The 18,001-nt window shown below is 40.7% G+C and overlaps 1 protein-coding gene across 4 annotated transcripts in view; it reads right to left on the bottom strand.

The window, feature by feature from the left end:
* Positions 1 to 17,695, bottom strand: part of LOC125931884 (small ubiquitin-related modifier 2-like) — a 145,001-nt gene extending 127,306 nt beyond the window's left edge. Inside the window, exons 1-3 of one of the 4 annotated variants that reach the window (XM_049644153.1) lie at positions 17,565 to 17,695; positions 16,219 to 16,276; positions 5,970 to 6,102 (exon numbers count right to left, since the gene is read on the bottom strand). The gene's annotated coding sequence lies outside the window, so the exon portion shown is untranslated. Of the gene's footprint in view, positions 1 to 5,969; positions 6,103 to 16,218; positions 16,277 to 17,005; positions 17,139 to 17,564 lie in introns of those variants that run through there. The other 3 variants (XM_049644155.1, XM_049644154.1, XM_049644156.1) reach the window with 3 other exon arrangements.
* Positions 17,696 to 18,001: the final 306 nt, after the last annotated feature.

The raw sequence follows: 18,001 nt of genomic DNA, 5'->3' as shown, positions 1-18,001 counted from the left end.
AATGATAAATTAGACTACATCAAAATTAAAAACTCTTGGACATCAAAGGACTTTCAAGAGATGAAAGGGCAACACCCAGAACAGGAGAAAGTAATTGCAAATCATCAGTGTAGGACACCAAGCTGGTGTTGCAGAATTGCTTGGATATGAGGATCCCCAACCCCAGACCCACACATCTGGTGGCAGAAGCACTGTGAATGTGGTAGTAATATTCTATATTAGTGGAAGAGAAGACAACAGGAGGGAAGACTGGGGCTTCTCTAATACAGTTAGTGTCAATGAGGTGCGATCTTTTCTAGATTGGCCCTGGGTCATGGAAACATGTGGTTTGGGAAGAGAAAGAATGAAAGGTTGGGGGATAAATAACTTTTGACTCCTGGGTGGCCACACGGTTACCGCTAGTTTGGAGCAGCAGCTATGCTGCAATCAGTTACCAATGGAATTTAAAAACAGATCCATCTCTGTATGACTTATTTCACTTAGAGAAGGACAGATACCATGTGTTTTCACTCTTATGTGGATCCTGAGAAACTTAACAGAAGTCCATGGGGGAGGGGAAGAAAAAAAAAGAGGTTAGAGAGGGAAAGCCAAAGCATAAGAGACTCTTAAAAACTGAGAACAGACTGCGGGTTGATGGGGGGTGGGAGGGAAGGGAGGGTGGGTGATGGATATTGAGGAGGGCACCTTTTGGGATGAGCACTGGGTATTGTATAGAAACCAATTTGACAATAAATTTCAGATTAAAAAAAAAAGAAAAAAAATAGATCCAAATCCTGGGGTTGGTTCACTAGATGCATATAAGGAAATGCAAACTAATAAGCAAAAGGCCAAATATTAATCCCTCGGTTTTTGTTATCTGTGATACTTAAAATGAAATTAAAAGAAGGTACTGGGTCCAATCTTGATGCTAGACCAAGCTCAGATTTCACTTAGTCTGAGCTTTGGCCACTCACCTCAAAGCCAAGAGAAAAATTATGCAAGCACAAAAGAAACTCCCTCTATGATCTCTGGTCATCAAGAAGGTAGTCAATGTGGGGAGAGGACAAAACCAAGAAACTAATGAAACCAGAATAATGTTTGATGGACTCAGGCCCCAGGAGGGAGGGACTCAGGACCCTCTCTAAGAGGGTTCTTGGCTATGCAGGATAAATAATCAAGAACAAGCCATTTAGAGAAAGGGACAAAGATTTATTAGGTCTAGAAGTAAGAAAGGAAATACTTTACAAAGTAGTGGTCTGTCCTCCCAGATGAGGAAGAAGACCCCCACTTGCCTCTATTGAAGGGTTTTATAAGTTTTTAAAATTAGCTAACTGTATAGGGAGGGGCTTTGGGTTTATCATTTATGTTGGGCAGTTAGTTGCTTCATTGTCTTAGGGCTGTGAAATTACCCACAGGGAGCAATTTTAAGAGTGTCCAGGCTTTATGGATTTTACTGCCAGAGGGAGTGGGGTGTTGTGGTCTTCCATGAGTTGGATATTATGACTCATTTTATAACCTGCTGACTTTTAGGGTCAGCCTAAAACCCAAATGGCTTTACTTTGGTCAACTTGCCTCCCAAGTCTCCCTTCCCTTTTACCTCAAGAGCGTGCAGTGTGAAGGAGTTGTTTCATTTTGTGGATCAGTATCATCGGTTTCTTGAGGAACCTTTATTGAAATGGATTATGGCAATGACTAATTCAGGGTCTGTGTCTTTAGCTGTGAATGATGCAGAGTAGAAGTATTAGAGAAAGTTAGTTAGGTTCTAATAGGAGGCCTGGAGACCAGCAAAAATGAGGTCATTGCCTGCTATTGAGAAAGTCAGAGCCCTGTCTTGGCAGCACTCTACATGAAGCTGGATTAAACCAAGATAGCGGGTTCCATGGCAGGAAACTCCTGACCAAATAAGGAATAAAAAGCATGAAACCCTGCTTCCAAGAAATCCCTGTCTCAAATTATTAATATTCCACCCTTTGTTAACAACTGTCAATAAAATATAGAGACCCAAACCCCAAGGGCTTACATCTCTCTCTCTTCTCTCTCTTGCTAGCTCTCATGTCTCTAGAGTATACTTTCATTTTAATAAACTTTCTTGCTTATGTAGGTCACTCATCCACTGTGTTGTGTATGTCCTTGAATTCTTTCTCCCTATAAGACCAAGAGCCTTTGCCTGACATCATTGAGTCAGGCTGGCTCAAGGCCTCAGGGCCCAGAGTTTCCCCAGTTCACCTGGCAATAGAAAAGCATGTTAGGATTGATGCAGGACCCACACAGCTCACTACTGAACATTTACAGATAGCTATATGTGATTCAGACACAAAGGAGGTTATTCCTAAGGGAACATCGAGTCTGGTGGACTGGATAAAAGGCACTATAAGATCTGTTTACCTTGAGAAAGGTAAAAGTCTCTCCCTGTGAAAGCCAAGTGGAATATCTCCAGAGGTAGCTGTTGATATGCTCTGTATGCAAGCCATGTGGACAGCCTTTATGATAGCTAGACTATTTTACCCACTGAATATGACAATTACCCATGTCATGGTAAATGCGGTGGTTAAGGGGTCCTCTTTCACATGGGCACGACAAAACACCTTGCTACAAAACTGAGGGACAATTCAGGACTTTATTGAAATTGCTGTCTCAACTTCCCCTCATGGGTCTTCCAGATGCTAGTAAAAATATTAGGTTAGTTAACAAGAGAATAGGGAAGAAGTGAGAGGAGAGTCAAGGGACTTCCCAATAAGGTGGAAAGTTTTAAACAGTTATTATGGAAAAAGGCAAATATTATGGAATAAGGCAAATATTGATAGGAGTGAAACAAACAGGGAAAAAGAAAGGGGAGAGTCACAGGATTTGTCCTGCAGGGTAAAAATGTTTAGATAGTTGAGAAATGGGATGAATAAAATGGACATTGATGGGGTTAAAACCAAGGTTTTTTTTTTTTTTTTTTTCAAAACCAAGGTTTTAATATAGCATTACCAAAGGTTGGGAGGGCCAAAGGGCCCCCCTGCTGGTTCCCCAACATTAAAGTGCTCCTAACAAATCTAGTCTATTTATCCCAGTTGGAAAATTTAAAAAGCATAAAGGCTGAGTTTACAATGAGAAACCTGACCAATAATGTGCTTGTGGCAGTGTTTAGGCATATTAATCAAGTTAAAGATTGACAAAAAGGGCCAGGGGCCCTTGGCTCAAGCTTTCACTGGAGGCCCAAAGCTTTCTACACAAGAATGGATAAAATGATCAGAGGGTGGGAAAGAGATTTCCAGGACTCATTGACATAGGAGCCTCATGTGTTGTGGTGCCAAAATCCATTGGTGAAGCCCAGACACAGGCTACAATTAGACTGAGAGAACATATTATGTCACACAGGGGAATACGTTCCCTGTCAAGTATTGCAAAACCAAAACCTGTTGATGAAGTCCTAATGGGAGCTACAGTTAAGAATATAAGGGTTGGGGCGCCTGGGTGGTTCAGTTGGTTGAGCATGCGACTTCGGCTCAGGTCATGATCTCGCGGTCTGTGAGTTCGAGCCCCGCATCGGGCTCTGTGTTGACAGCTCAGAGCCTGGAGCCTGCTTCAGATTCTGTGTCTCCCTCTCTCTCTGCCCCACCCCTGCTCATGCTCTGTCTCTCTCTGTCTCAGAAATAAATAAAAAATTAAAAAAAATTAAAAAAAGAATATAAGGGTTAATGGAATCAAGGTAAAAGTTTGTAGAAGAATTGGTATGTTTGAACAGGATTTATATGAAGAGGTTGTCTCTTTTATCTGATTGCATTATGGGGATGGACACTGTATCTGACTGGGGAACACTTCTCCATCTAGTATTCTAAGACAAAAGGCATGCAGATCCATCTTTCAAGCAATGCTAACTGGACATGCTAAATGTAAACTAGTAAGACTGCCTGAGTCTACACAGTATGGAATAGAAGCTAGAGTGCTGGTGGGGACAAGTTCTCTATGACATATGGCAACACAGGCTGTGCTCTGTACAGTTCCAGGGGCTACCATTTATCATTTGTACAGGACCCCTGATTCTTACCCCCTGGAATCAAGAGAGAGGCAGGGGTAACTAGAGGGAAGCCATCAGAAGCCCCAGTGAAGGATAGTGTAGACAGTAGCAGCTAGGACTTCAGTGTAGTAGTAGAGGTCTATCCATTAGTGCATTAATACCTCCCTCAGTAGTGTCTGTTTCCTGTGCTTATTCCCCTCTGTTACACAGAGTTTCTGAAGAATGTTAAGTTTGTAAATGTTAGTCTGGCTTGCTGAGCGTGGAACCTGCTTAAGATTCTCTGTCTCTCTTCCTCTGCCCCTCTCTCCAGCTCCTGTTCTCTCTCTCTCTCTCTCTCTCGCTCTCGCTCTCACTCTACCTCTCTAAGATAAAAAAGGGGGGTGCATAAAAAGACACATTCCACAGTTAGACCATGAGAACTGATGACCCCTGATGGCTAGAAGTGGTAGTGACAACAGTTCTTCCAGATGGACAAGGAGAAACATGTCAGGGTTGAGGAAATGAGCCAGAAGTTGGGACACACAGGGATTCCCTTCTGTCAGGGTTGTTCCATTAACAAATAGGCATTATTACCACTTCCATGTTTCATACAATAAAACAGATTCAGAGGCTGTGGCATTAGATCTTCAGATTTGTAGTCCATTACCCTTTGTAGTAAACTATGCTACAAGTCCCTGAGATAAATACCTTAGATGTAGTGGAGTATTTTGCCTGTTCCCACCCTTCAATGGAAAGGGAGGGATATACTGCTGGAAGATGATATATATGTTAAAAAGCAGGTTTCTGCGGACTTTGGGGAGAGAGCTGTGACCTACACAAATTGTGAATGTCCAGCAAAAGTGAAGAGAAACCAGAAAAAATAGAATAAAAAATCCAGCAATCTCTCCCTTTGTGACACTTGGTCAAAATTGTTGGTGCATACTGCATTCTATAAATGAAGACAGGTTAGTGTTTTTACTGTTGGATAGCTTTCTAATTGGCTTAGGATTAGGCAATGGAAAAGGCTTTCCTGCCTGCCTAATATCTTCTCTGGGAGAAACAATATTCTGTGGGAGTTTGAGGGGTCTTTGTGGGTACATAAGAATGCTTCTTCCTCGGGGCAGCTGGGTGGCTCAGTTAAGTGTCTGACTTTAGGTCAGGTCATGATCTCACAGTTCATGAGTTCGAGACCCACATTGGGCTCTGTGCTGACAGCTCAGAGCCTGGAGCCTGCTTCAGATTCTGTGTCTCCCCCTCTCTCTGCCCCTCCCTGCTCTCTCTCTCTCTCTCTCTCTCTCTCTCAAAAATAAGCATTAAAAATTTAAAAAGAATGCATGTTCCTCAACAAAATCAATGAATGAAGTATTTTGAACAAAATATTTGAAATTATTCTTAAAAAATTCATAAACAGTTGTTTTTAGCTTAGATTTTGTCTGGAAATGTCAGAAATTCAGTGGGCCACAGAAACTCTGATGGAAACAGCTTTCCATATGGAGCAGAATTGCCTCTATCACATTCCTGACAACTAGCTATTCATTAGTTGTGTGAACAGCTGTAGTAACAAGTAGTCCATTGCACTTTTAGGTCTATTACAAATATAAACCCCTGGACAAATTCTATGCAGGTTGAGCATAGGTAGTCCAGTGAGTGAATGCATATGGTCAAGGCTAAAGGTTGTAATAAAACACCTTGGGAACCCAAAATTGTTCATTTTATATACTTTTCCTCAGAAACAGTGAAAGTTGGATGGGGAAGATGAGTAGAAAGAAGAATTTCTACATAAATTCACTTTTATTATGCTTTCTCTTGGAAAGTCATATAAAAGCACATTTCTCCATTCTTGGAGCTCAGTTGCTACTGGCATTTTATTTCTGTATTAGTCAGGGTTCTTCAGAGTAACAACCAATAGAATATATATGTATGTATATATGTATGTTATGTAGGTAGGTAGGTAGGTAAGTAGGTAGGTATTGAGGTATGTGTTTATTTGTTATAGGAATTGGCTTACGTGGTTATGGAGGTCAAGAAACCCTGAGATCTGCTGTCTGCAAGCTGGAGAACCAGGAAAGCTCGGGCATAATTTCGTCAGAGTCCAAAGGCCTGAGAATCAAGGGGCTGATGGTGTAAGTCCCAGTCGGGGTCTGCAAGTTGGAGAACCAGAAGCATCAATGTCTGAAGGCAGAAGAAGATGGATGTTTAAGCTTAAGCTGAGAGAATGAATTTACTCTTTGTCCACCTTTTCCTTCTATTCAGGCCCTCAGTGCATTGGGTGATGCCTCCCTGTATTGGTGAGGGCCATCTTCGTTATTCCGTCTATTGATTCAAATGCCAATCTTTCCCAGAGTCACTCTCATAGACATGGATATAATGTTTTGCCAGCTATCTGGATATCCCTTAGCCCAGGCCAGTTGACATATAAAATTAACCATCACAATTTCTATGGAGAATATTTATTTTTTTTATAGCCCATGAGATAAGGGACATGTACATATACGATGATGGCCTTACATGTATGAAGAGAAAACTGGGAACAGCTCCTAGGAGTCAGGTTGCTCCAACAAATAGATTGGTTAACAAATGAATTTAATTAATTAGAATGAAATGGATAATACCTTGATAAAATAGTCCTTCATGGTAAGTTTGAGAAAAAGACATTCTAAAGGCCAGAATCTAAAGGCTCATCTGCTTGTCTCAATCTGTTCTGTTCCTGCCTAATGTTAAGACTCATTATCTCTATGTTTATGGCCTTGATGATGATGATGGTTTCACAGGTATATACCTATTGCCAAGCTCATTGAATTGTATACAATAAATGTGTACAACTTTTTACATGTCAAAAAAAGACTTCATTGTCTCTAATTTGGATCATTAACATAGTCTTCTTTGTTCTTGTTTTTTTTTTCCACTTTCACTATGATGTGTATAGGTGTGGATTTCTTTTTATTTACCCTGCATAGGATTCAAGGGGCTTCTAGAATCCTTGGAGTATTGCCTTTCATCTGCTCTGGAAAATTTTTTGCCATCATCTTCCCCATTTCTCTTTCCTGTCCTTCTGAGACTCAACTGTACTATAGACCTTCTCACTCTATTCATTGTGTCTCTTATCATATATTTTCTTTTTTTCCCTATAATTTGTTTCACTATAAGGAATTCTGGATGATTTCTTCTTATCTACCTTTCAACTTATTAATTCTCTCTTAAGGGAGTGGCATGATATAAAGTGCTAAATGGGAAAAACCTACAGCCAAGAACACTATCTGGCAAGGCTATCATTCAGAAAAGAGAGATAATGAGTTTCCCAGAGAAACAAAAACTGAAGCAGTTCACGACCACTAACCCAGCCCTGCAAGAAATATTAAAAGGGTCACTTTAAGTGGAAAGGAGAGAGCAAAAGTGACAGTATAAAAGTATGAAACACAAAAGCAGTAAAAATGAATATTTCTATAAAAAAATCACTTAAGGTACTCACAAAAAAAGATATAAAATATAATAACATATACCTAACAGGTAGAGATGAGAAAAGAATGGGTTCAAACTTAAATGACCATCAAGTTAACATAGACTGCTATATGCAGAAGAGGTTATATACAAGCCTAATGTTAACCATATATCAAACCACTAATAAATATACAAAGAATAAAGAGAAAGAAATCCAAATATATCACTAAAGAAAATTAACAAAACATGAAAGAGAAAAAGATGAGAAAGTATCAGAGAAAATCTTCAGAAACAACCACAAAAACAAATAAAAATGATAATAAATATGCAACTATCAATAGTTACTTTGAATGTAAATGGACTAAACCCTCCAACCAAAATACACATGGTGACAGAATGGATAAAAAACAAGACCCATCTATATGCTGCCTACAGGAGACTCATTTCAGACCTAGACACCTGTAGATTGAAAGTGAAGGGATGGAGAAACATCTATAATAAAAATGGATGTCAAAAGAAAGTTGGAGTAGCAATACTTAGATCAGACAAAAAGACTTTAAAGAAAGTTTGTAACAAGAGACAAAGAAGGACACTATATAATCATAGAGGGGACAATCCAACAAGAAGGTATAACATTTCTAGATATTCATGCATCCAACATAGGAGCACCCAAATACATAAAACAGTAACAAACATAAAGGAACTAATCAATAATAATTCAATAATAGTACGGGACTTTAACACCCCACTTACAGCAATGCACAGATCATCTAAACAGAAAATCAACAAGGAAACTGGCCTTGAATGACACACTGGAACAGATGGACTTAACAGATGTATTCAGAACATTCCATCCTAAAACAGCAGAGTACACACTCTTTTCAAGTGCACATAGAACATTCTCTAGAATAGATCACATATTAGGCCACAAAACAAGCCTCAACAAATTCAAGAAGATCAAAGTCATACCATGCATTTTTTTGACCACAACACTATGAAACTAGAAATCAACCACAAGAAAAAATCTGGAAAACCATAAATACATGGAGGTTAAATAACATGTTACTAAACAATGAATAGGTCAATCAGGAAATAAAAGGATAAATTAAAAAGTACATGGAAACAAATGAAAATGAAAACACAATGGTCAAAACCTTTGGGATGCAGCAAAAGCAGCCCAAAGAGGAAAGGATATAGTAATACAGGCCTATTTCAAGAAGCAAGAAAAACTCAAATAAAAAATGTAACCTTATACTTAAAGAAGCTAGAAAAAGAACAACAAACAAAAACCTAAAACCAGCAGAAGGAAAGGAATAATAAAAAATAGAGCAGAAATAAATGATCTAAAAAGTAAAAAAAAAAAAAAAAAAGTAGAAAAGATCAATGAAACCAGGATCTGTTTCTTTGAAAAAATCAATAAAATTGAGGGGCACCTGGGTGGCTCAGTAGGTTAAGCATCCAACTCTTGATCTCACTTGAGGTCACCATCTCATGGTTCATGAGATTGAGTCCTGCGTTGGACTCTGCGCTGAACAGTGCAGAGCCTGCTTGGGATTCTCTCTCTCTGCCCCTCCTGCTCTCTCTCTCTCTCAAAATAAATGAATACAATTTTTAAAAAATCAATAAAACTTAGCCAGACTTACCAAGAAAAAAAGAGAAAGGACTCAAATAAATGAAATCACAAAGGAGAGAGGAGAAATGACAACAACATCACAGAAGTACAAATAATTATAAGAAAATATTATGAAAAATTATTTGCCAACAAATTGCACAACCTAGAAGAAATGGATAAATTCCTCAAAATAAACTACCAAAACTGAAACAGGAAGAAATAGAAAATTAGAACAGAGTAATTGGCAGCAATGAAATTGAATCAGTAATCAAAAAACACCCAACAAACAAAAGTTCAGGACCAAATGGCTTCACAGGCAAATTCTACCAAACATTTAAAGAAGAGTTAATACTTATTCTTCTCAAACTATATTTAAAAAAAAGGAAAGGAAGGAAATCCTCCAAACTCATTCTATATGCCAGCATTACCCTGATACCAAAATCAGATAAAGACAAAAACAGAACTACTGGCCAATATCCTTGATGAACATAGATGCAAAAATCCTCAACAAAATATTGGCAGGCCAAATCCAACAATACATTTAAAAAAATCATTCACCACGATCAAGTGTGATTTATTCCTGGATTGCAACAGTAGTTAAATATTGGCAAATCAATGTGATACATCACATCAATAAGAGAGAGGCTAAGAACCATATATGATTATTTTAACAAACACAGAGAAAGCATTTGACAAAGTACAACATCCATTCATGATAAAAACCCTCTGAAAATTAGGTCTAGAGGGAACATACCTCAACATAATAAAGGCTGTATGTGAAAAACCCACAGCTAACATCATCCTAAATGGGCAAAAACTGAGAGATTTTCCTCTATGGTCTGGTACAAGATAAGAATGTCCATTCTCACCACGTTATTTAATATACTACTGGAAGTCCTAGCCACAGCAACCAGACAACAAAAAGAAATAAAAAGCATCCAAATTGTCAAGGAAGAAGTAGAACTTTCACTATTTTCAGGTGACATGATACTATATACAGAAAACCTGAAAGACTTTGCCAAAAACCTGCTAGAACTGATAAACAAACTCAGTAAATTCACAGGATGCAAAAATCAATGTACAGAAATATGTTGCATTTCTATACACCAATAATTAAACCGCAGAAAGATAAGTTAAGAAAACAATCTCATTTACAATTGTACCAAAAATAATAAGATATCTAGGAATAAACCTAACCAAAGAGGTGAAAGACCTGTACGCTGCAAACTTATAAAACATTGATGAAAGAAACTGAAGAAGACACAAATAAATGGAAAGATATTCCATGTTTATGGATTGGAAGAACAAATATTGTTAAAACGTCTATACTACCCAAATAAACCTACATATTTAATGCAACCCTTATCATGATAACAACATTTTTCACAGAACTAGAACAATTAAAATTGATATAGAACCATAAAAACCTGAATAGCCAAAGCAATCTTGAAAAAGAAGAGCAAAGCTGGAGGCATCCCAATTCTGGATTTCAAGTTATATTACAAAGCTGTAGTAATCAAAACAGTATGCTACTGGCACAAAGATAGGCACATAGGTCAATGGAACAGGACAGAAAACCCAGAAATAAACCCACAACTTTATGGGTCAATTAATGTTCAACAAAGCAGGAAAGACTATCCAATGGGAAAAAGACAATCTCTTCAACAAATAGTGTTGAGAAAACTGGACAGCTACATGCAAAAGAATGAAACTGGACTTCTTTCTTACACTGTTCACAAAAATAAATTCAAAGTTGATTAAAGACCTAAATGTAAGAACTGGAAACATAAAAATCCTAGAACACAGGCAGTAACTTCTTTGACATCAGCCACAGCAACTTTTTCCAGATAGGTCTCTGGAGGCAAGAGAAACAAACGTAAAAAGAAACTATTAGGATTACATCAAAATAAAAAGCTTCTGCACAGCAAAGTTAATCAACAAAAGGCAACCCAGTAATGGGAGATGACATTTGCAAATTACATATCTGATAAAGGGTTAATATCCAAAATATGTGAAGAACTTACACAACTCAACATCCAAAAAACAAATAATCCAATTATAAAATGGGCAGAAGATTTCTCCAAAGACATACAAATGGCCAACAGACACATGAAAAGATTCTTATCATCACTTACATCAGGGAAATGCAAATCAAAACTACAATGAGATATCACCTCATCCCTGTCAGAATGGCTAAAATCAACAACACAAGAAACAATAGGTATTGATGAGGATGTGAAAAAACGGGAACCCTCTTCCACTGCTGGTGGGAATGCAAACTGGTGCCGCCACTCTGGAAAACAGTATGGAAGTTCCTCAAAAAGTTTAAAATAGAAGTACCCTATGATCCATGAATTGTACTACTGGATATTTACCCAAAAAATACAAAACACTAATTCAAAGGGATACGTGCACCTCTGTTTATAGCAGCGTTATTTATAATAGCTAAATTATGGAAGCAGCCCAAATGTCCATCGACTGAGGAATGGATAAAGAAGATGTGGTATGTATACACACACACAAACAAACACACACACAAAAATGGAATGTTACACAGCCATAAAAAGAATGAAATCCTGTCATTTGCAATGACATGGATGGAAGTAGAGAGAATTATGCTAAGCAAAAGAAGTCAGTCAGAGAAAGAAATACCATGATTTCATTCATACGTAGATTTCAAGAAACAAAACAAAGGAGTAAAGGGGGAAAAAGGGAGAGGGAGAGAGGAAGAGGGAGAGGGAGAGAGGGGGAGAGGGAGAGGGAGGGGGGGGGGAAGAGGGGGAGGGAGGGAGAGAGAGGCAAAGAAACAGACTCTTAACTCTAGAGAACTGATGGTTACCAGAGGAGATGGGGGGGGGGGGGGATTAAACAGGTGATGGGAATTAAGGAGGGCACTTGTGATGAGCACCAGGTGTTGTGTGGAATTGCTGAATCACTATATTGTACACCTGCAAGTAATATTACTTGCAGTTCACCAACTGGAATTAAAATAAAAGCTTAAAAAATAATTCTCTTAAGTTTATTTTTCATTATACCTATCATTGTCTAACAGTTGTGTTTATTAATCTGTTAAACACATGCACTGAACTCTCAATCTTTATATTTTTTAGTTCTAGATGTCCTATTTATTTTTCAAATTGACTGTCACTTTTTATGATTTTTTTTGTTCCCTGCAGCTATTTTAAAGCATATTTAAAAAATTTTTTTAACATTGTTTTGAGAGACAGAGACAGTGGGTGAGTGGGGGAGGGGCAGGGAGAGAGGGAGACACAGAATCTGAAGCAGGCTCCAGGCTCTGAGCTGTCAGCACAGAGCCCGACTCGGGGTTGAACCCACGAACCGTGAGAACATGACCTGAGCCAAAGTCGGATGCTTAACTGACTGAGCCACCCAGGCGCCCCATTAAAGCTTATTTTTTATTTTTTTGAACTATAGTAAACCATAGTCATTATAGTCTGTGTGTCATAATTTCGATATCTGAAGTCTCTCTGAATTTTTGTCTATTTTTTCTTCCAGTTGTCACAATGATTTTTTTTCTTTGAGTGCCTACTTATTTTTAACTACATGCTGATATATTATAGAAAAATTATTTGTGAGACAGATTTCAGACCTAGAAGACAAAACCTTTCTGTGGAGAGTATTTTCACTTGCTCTTGTCAAATGCCTGGCAACAGTACCTGTCCAAGACTACTTTAATCCAGGTTCAGGAAAGAGAGTTCTTTGGATCACCTTGGTGATGGGTATCTAGGCTGCAAGCCCAAATGTCTGGCAACAGTGCTTGTCCAAGATTTCTTTGTTGTATTTATTTATTTATTAGACACACATGTGCGTACACACATGCACACTTGAGCAGGGGAGAGGCAGAGAGAGAGAATCCAAAGCTGGCTCTGCACTGACAGTAGCAAGCCCCTGGCAGGGCTTGAACTCACAAACTGTGAGAACATAACCTGAGCCAAAGTCAGATGCTTAACTGAGTGAGCCACCAAGGTGCCCCTGACCAAGACTCCTTTAATCCAACTTCAGGGATTGGGAGTTCCTTGGATCACCCTGCTGATGGGTATCTAGGCTACAAGTCCATGCAAGAGCTTGTTACTTCTGATTCATTGTTATCCTGGAGGGTAGCCACTTAGTTTCAGCTTAAAGTGGCTGAGTGGCTTATTAGATCTACTCATTTGGGAAGTGGGTTTCAACTTCTTGTCCCTTTTGCCCATAAGGTCATGAAAACCACAGCTCAGTTTCACAATACTTCTTTTGGATTCAGCAAATTCCCTTGGGCAAAAGTGGATTATAGTGCTGGGCTTTTCTATCCAGGTCCTTGTCTTCTTCTAGATTTTAGCCTCATCATTTCTTAGCTCTTAGTGAAGGTAATTACTTTTCATGTTTTATCTAGTTTTTTTTTTTTAGTTGTCCTTATTTGGGATGATTAGTCCAAATTACTCAGTCTGCCATTACCAGAAGCAGAGGTATACAATATTCTCCTAACTGCTCTCCTCCCCAGTCTCATCCTTCCAGTTTCTCCTTCTCCCTCACAGAGGTACTGAATGTTTCTTCCTCATTGTATCATTTCCCCTGCACGAATCCATCAAAAGCTTACTGTTGAATGTACAACAGAAATCAAATTCTTTAGTTTGGACAATCAGATCTAAAACTCTTTTTTTTGCTGTACTTATTCACTGAATAGGTATTTACTGTGTGACCCTCACTAGGCCAGGTGCTACCTATTCTTTTTATTCTTACCTCTTTTACCTCTTGTCTTACCTCCCAACTCACATTACACTCCAGCCAAAATGGAATACTCTCTGTAATGTGGCAGAGCTGGGTCAGAACACAGATGGGTTAACGCCTAGGTCAGTATACCATGATCCTGTATTCAGGTTTAAGTCCATTAAACCTGGATATTTATGTATATTCTAATAAATTAACTATACAAAAGCTGAACACATACAAATTATACTGGCTTTTATAGATTTCTTGTTGACTTTGGGGGTATTTGTCATGGGAGTCTGGGATGTAAGCTCTGGAAGTAAACTATTGCCATCAAGTTTTTAGCAATCACTATAGTCACAAGGACACCTAGGGAGAAAATAATTCAGGCTTGCTTTGACAAATGTGGGACGGAGTGTGCAATTTGTTCCAGGGTGCTAAGAACAACCTGCTTGCAAACAAATTTACTCCCACCTGCTGGTGGTTGACTGAAATACCAGTCAAAACCAATTTATCACTGGAAAAACAAAAACAAAAACAAAAACCAGTTCTGGAACTAGGCCATTCTGGAAACAAGATTCTAGTTTCGGCCTCTGCCATGTAACCTTGGGCCAATTCCTCTTCCTTCTCTAGGCTTCAGTGTCCCCACATGTACAATTCAGGTGCTTGGGCAAAATTACCTGGAATGGCCTTTCTGTCTTTGATAAGCAAGGACTGTCTCCAAGGATGCCTGAGTGACCAGGGACAAGGGATGAAGGATTAAGGGCAGTAGTGGTAGGCTTGACTGACCCACTCCTGTATGTAATGGTTAGTGATATATGGATACTCCCACTTTTTTTTTTTTTCTAATCTTGCACTGGTGGGAAGGAAGCATTTGCTGCAATGGAAGGAAAAAAAAGGTACTAGGGAAAAGAGGGGAAAGGAAGGTGCTAGGGTGCTCTGCTGCTTGTAAGAAGGCAGAAAATGATGAGATATATTTTAAAAGTGATTTTAAAATGGTAAAAAAAAATAGATGGGTGGTTGTTGAGGTGGGGTAATGAGTTAAATCTTTAGCTGTGCAAAACACTCAGCTACCCCCAGGAGTTCCAAACAGAAGATTTGCAATATGCTGGGTACAAGCAGTCCCAACTCATTTACCAGATACTCAAGGAAAGACAAAGGGAACAATGTTTCTGTTTGAATGTCCTAAATTTTTTTTTTACATTTATTTATTTTTGAGAGACAGAGCACAAGTGGGGAAGGGGCAGAGAGAGACAGGGACACAGAATCCAAAGCAGACTCCAGGCTCTGAGCTGTCAGCACACAGTCCGACGTGGGGCTTGAACTCACAAACCGTGAGATCATGACCTGAGCCCAAGTCAGACACTTAATCGACTGAGCCACCCAGGCGCCCCTCTGTTTGAATGTTATAGTTAACCAAAAGCGAACTTGAAATCTGTTTTGATTTTTTCACTTTTACTTTTTTCTTTAATATTGTTTTGTTTTTGAGAGAGAGCACGAGCGTAAGCAGGGCAGGGGCAGAGAGAAGGGGACAGATGCAGAGAACAGAGGACAAGGACACAAAGCAGGCTCTGTGTTGACAGCAGCGAGCCTGACTGCCTGACGTGGGGCTCAAACTCAGGGAACTGTGAGATCATGATCTGAACTGAAATCGGAGGCTCAACTGACTGAGCCACCCAGGCGCCCCTGATTTTAACACTTTTAAATGGCATGCCATCACTGAGTTCTATTTGTTGACTGCCTGTCTGGCTTATGTGCTCTAAAGAGGCCTCTTTCTAAACTTGTTTCATTTTTTTTAAGCTTTTTATTTTTTAACGTTTATGTATTTATTTTTGAGAGAGAGAGAGAGAGAGAGAGAGAGAGAGAGAGAGAGAGAGGGCATGAGTGGGAGAGGAGCAGAGAGAGAGAGACACACAGAATCTGAAGCAGGCTCCAGGCTCTGAAGAGGTTAGTACAGAGCCCAACGCAGGGCTTGAACTCATGGACCCCGAGATGATGACCTGAGCCAAAGTCGGATGCTTAACCGACTAAGCCACCCAGGCGCCCCTTTAAAGTTTTTTTAATATTTATTAGAGAAAGAGAAAGAGAGAGAGAGAGAGAGAGAGAGAGAGAGAACGAGAAGGGGGAGGGGCAGAGAGAGAAAGAGAGACAGAATCGAAGCGGCCTCCAAGCTCTGAGCTGTCAGCACAGAGCCAGATGTGGGGCTCTAACCCATGTACCACGAGATCATGACCTGAGTGGAAGATGGACACTTAAAAGACTGAGACACCCAGGCGTCCCAAAACTTGCTTCATCTTGGAGATGGGAAGGACAGAGGGTAATGAGTGGAGGCATTTCCTCATTCTCTGATATCCTTCTATCCCACAGGACTATGTTCAGGGTAGTGGAAAAAATAGATGCCCTCTAGACAAAATGCCAGGCTTTTCCATATGATGGGGCCAGAATGCTGGAACAGTAGAATGGCCTGCTCTCTAGGGGCTAACTCCCTTAAAGATACACTTACCTTTACCTTCTTTTCCCCTTCTATGGTGTCAGCCAAGAACGCTCCAACTCTGCATCCTCTAGTTGGGGGGTGGTGGTGAGGAGTAAAACAAAGGCAAGAGAAATGTAGCTTAAATTAAATCTTACAGTTTGCAGCCCACTGATAGATATCTGAAACATGCAGAGAGTGACCTTCCTTGAGGAATGCGTGGCTGCCTTACTTCCTTAATGTTTGTGTTTTGTTAAAAACTAAAAGTAACCTTATCTTAACAGCTAGTCCTCAAGGTCCTGAAAGCCTTGCTTCCAAATTCCTTAGAAACTTACTTTATCTCTATCTCCCTCCCTCCACAAACTTAAAAATATATAATCAGTCACTCCTCACAACCCCAGTGCAGCTCTTTCTGGCCACGGGTCCTGTCCCAGTGCTTTAATAAAATCACCTTTTTGCACCAAAGACGTCTCGGGAATTCTTTCTTAGCCGCTTGCTTATGAACCCCATCAGAGGGGATGCTCCTGGAGCCCAATTTCTGTCCTACTGAAGGGCCACTATTGCTGTGGCCAGAGTCCCCTCATAAAACTTATTTGCTGACCCTCCTCCACTCCACCCAGAGGCGAGGCACTGAGGTTTACTGGAGGCTCAAGTGTCTGGGAATGATAAGCAGTCTAGTACCTCCTGATTCCCCTAAGATGTCCAGCTCTTTTAGAATACAGATTCAGCCAGGACACTCAAACCACTGCACTTCCTTCACCAAAACAAAAACAAACATAACAACAACAACAACAACAACAACAACAACAACAAAACCCACCAAACTCTTGGGCACACGCTCTTCCAAGAGAAAAGCAAATTTTGCATTTTTGCAGAGGCGGAGGTGCTGAGGCGGAGGAGGGTAAATCAAGCAGCTGATTCCGGCCCAGCCCTCCAGCAACCAAGGTGCTGAAGCCTGCCCCTGGAGAAACCGCAGATGCCTGAAAGAGCAGAGGACTGAGCAGCGCCCTAGTTGCAGAAGGTAGTAGGATTGCACGTCTTTTTGTATGGCTCCTGGAATCTCCTGATTGGCTAGGCAGGCGCTGCCATGGAGTGGGCGGAGCCAGCGGCGCAGCTGGCTCAGTGCCCGCCCAGTTGCAGATGGGACTGGCTTCAGACCGAGCGCAATTCAAAGCACAGGACGCGTGCTACGGGCGCAGCGTGGAGTAGAGCTCCTACCTGGCTGCTCCTCTCGCCGCGCGCGGGGCTCTGGGCTCCTGAGCGACTCCCGCACTTCTGTTCCCCTTGGTCTCAGTTCTTAAAAGTGATTTTTTGCGGAAGACCTACCGCCTCCTGCCTCCCTCCCCCCAGCTCCCTTTCGCCTCGCGCTTCCTGCTCACCTCTCTCTGTTCTTTTCCTGGTCTGAGGCCTAACCTGTGGTCGGTCTCAGCTATGCCATCCCGGGCTTGCTGGGAGCCGCTGTCCTTCTACGGCTCTTCGGAACCTGGCTCCTGGAGGGCGACGACCCTCCCCCCCCTTCCACTCACCTTGAAATTCCACTTTGGCCTGTAGTGAATCCTCCGACGTTCTCAACGTCATCCTGGACCTCTTTTATTGGTAAGCGGGTTGCTAGGCTACGGTGAATGGAGAGGAGAAGAGGGAGGTGGTGGAGGGGGTGGTGAGTGGGCGGGTGATCTCTTGGTAGGAGCCCACTGGGGGGAACACATAGACCTGGGCTTCTGAGCCCCCCTATGCAACCTGCCCTTCGGCCCCTGAAGGGGTTGGTGGTGGTGATGAGGGTGGCCAGTTAAGATGGAGCCCTGTGTTTCAGCCTATA

The sequence above is a fragment of the Panthera uncia genome, chromosome X (assembly GCF_023721935.1).
Source record: "Panthera uncia isolate 11264 chromosome X, Puncia_PCG_1.0, whole genome shotgun sequence".
In the NCBI taxonomy this organism is placed as follows: domain Eukaryota; kingdom Metazoa; phylum Chordata; class Mammalia; order Carnivora; family Felidae; genus Panthera; species Panthera uncia.
This window is presented reverse-complemented; position numbering and strand designations above follow the sequence as displayed.